Here is a 1,975-nt window from a genome sequence, read left to right as displayed (position 1 = left end):
TTGAAAATGCATTATTATATTTGAGAATATTTGAAATACTGTGAAAATGTTCCATAAAAATGTAACTTTTGGATTTAACATGATTTTTTATGCTGTCAAAATGTATTTTGTGATTTATCAGGAAAATTCAAAAAGTTGTTATGATAATCTTCTAGGGCATTTAGAAATCAATTTCTTTCTTCTCTTGTCATTTTTTCTTATCGTTCATTAATTGGCTTAAAAGGTTAATTTTCGTGTGTTTTGTTTAGTTTTTGTAAGTGCTATAACTCTCATAATTTTTTATTTGATGGAAAAAGTCATTAGATAAATTTTTCGACCTTGTAAATCCTATGAATAAATTTACAGAAAATTCTTGAATTTTGGAAAAAATGGTCTTAAAAATATTCAAAAGGCGCTCACTTTTTGAATTTTCATCCATAATGGCTCTAATAAAATATTTTAGAAATAAAAAAAAAACTTAATCTTCATTTTGGTTATCAATTACAAGCAATTTGATACCTGCAATATATATTTTTATATTTTTCCCCAAGTCGCTTGCGAGATCCAAAAAATGGGCTCAAAACAGCTTATTTTGGCATCTCTCTTTCCTTCGAATTTTTACAGTGAGTGGTCCGTGCTGATTATTTTAAAACACGATCTTGTATACGTATAATTTTGACCATTTCCCTTCGACGTCACTTTTTACTCCCTATGGATTAAATAGTACTTTTTACTCACTAGGGAGTATAAAGTACAGCTTTAGCGACACTTCGTAGGCAACGTAAAGGGCTGAAATGATGCATGTGCCATAAAAAAATCATTTAAACAAATTCCATGTTTGCATATCATTAAAAATGAGATATGTAATTTTGATCAATACTCTACTGGACAAATATAATTAATTTTAAGTACAAACAGCCGAAAATGGTCAAAATGCTCAAAAGGTCGATTTCATGAAGAAGTGACATTTTTGGTTATAAGGGTAGTTTGTCTGATTTATTAAATTTTTCGTTGAATGATTTTCTACAAATCTTTACACTTCCCCGTAACATTTTCCTAAACCCTAGAAACATTATTTCAAAAACTCAAAAAGGTAATTTTTCCCCATGCATTTTACATGGAAAACTGCAAGTACAATACTCGCACCTTTTAAAATAAAAAAATAAATAAAATTAGAATATTTTTTAAGGATTTGGAATGAAATAAGGAAGGATATATGATATCTGAAAATCTTGATGATTCATTCTGTTGTTCATGTGTAATGAGGGAAAATAATGGTTTTCGTTAATTTTTATGAATGAACAGTTGAGCTAGAGTTCCTAAAGGGATAGTTGTGACAGCTTACCTCTTTTTTTCTGCTCCGGACGACCGGGTTTCGGATGTTGTTGCAGGGGCGCTAAAATTTGAATGATACTTTTTGATACATGTTTTATATTATAATAAAGATGTTTATCTTTTTGAGTCATAACATGAATAGAATATAACGTTTATGCCATTGAATGATTGAGGTTATGTTAACCATTGTGTTCAGCCTCCTTTCAACGAAAGTTGAAAATGGCCAATATTTTAGGGTTATATTTTGGGATTTATCTTATTCCTTTTTTGTCATCTATAGATATAATAATTATATTTATTGTATAGGAGTATACAGTAGCGAAATGTGCTAAATTAAAAGGGATTAGAATTGTTCCATTGCTTAGTTGCTTTGTTGTATTCAAAAACAATTCAAAACTGCTGTGAAAATTCAAAACAATTGTACAAAAAGGGGGTCCAGGAGTATTCAATATTTGTCACGTTACCACTGGAGTCATGACAGTTTTCAATCCTTTTTAATGCAAGCCTTCTTACTGGGTTCGGTCCACGCAAATGGGTCTAATGCTTCATGAAAATGGGGATCCAGGAGTGGAAGGCATCTGGCATCGGTAATTGAGAAACGCGCTTGGTGGCTGTTGCTGTGTATCTTCCCAATTTAACCCTTTTTCATATACACCAAACT

The sequence above is a fragment of the Belonocnema kinseyi genome, chromosome 4 (genome assembly GCF_010883055.1).
Source record: "Belonocnema kinseyi isolate 2016_QV_RU_SX_M_011 chromosome 4, B_treatae_v1, whole genome shotgun sequence".
Lineage (NCBI taxonomy): Eukaryota > Metazoa > Arthropoda > Insecta > Hymenoptera > Cynipidae > Belonocnema > Belonocnema kinseyi.
This window is presented reverse-complemented; position numbering follows the sequence as displayed.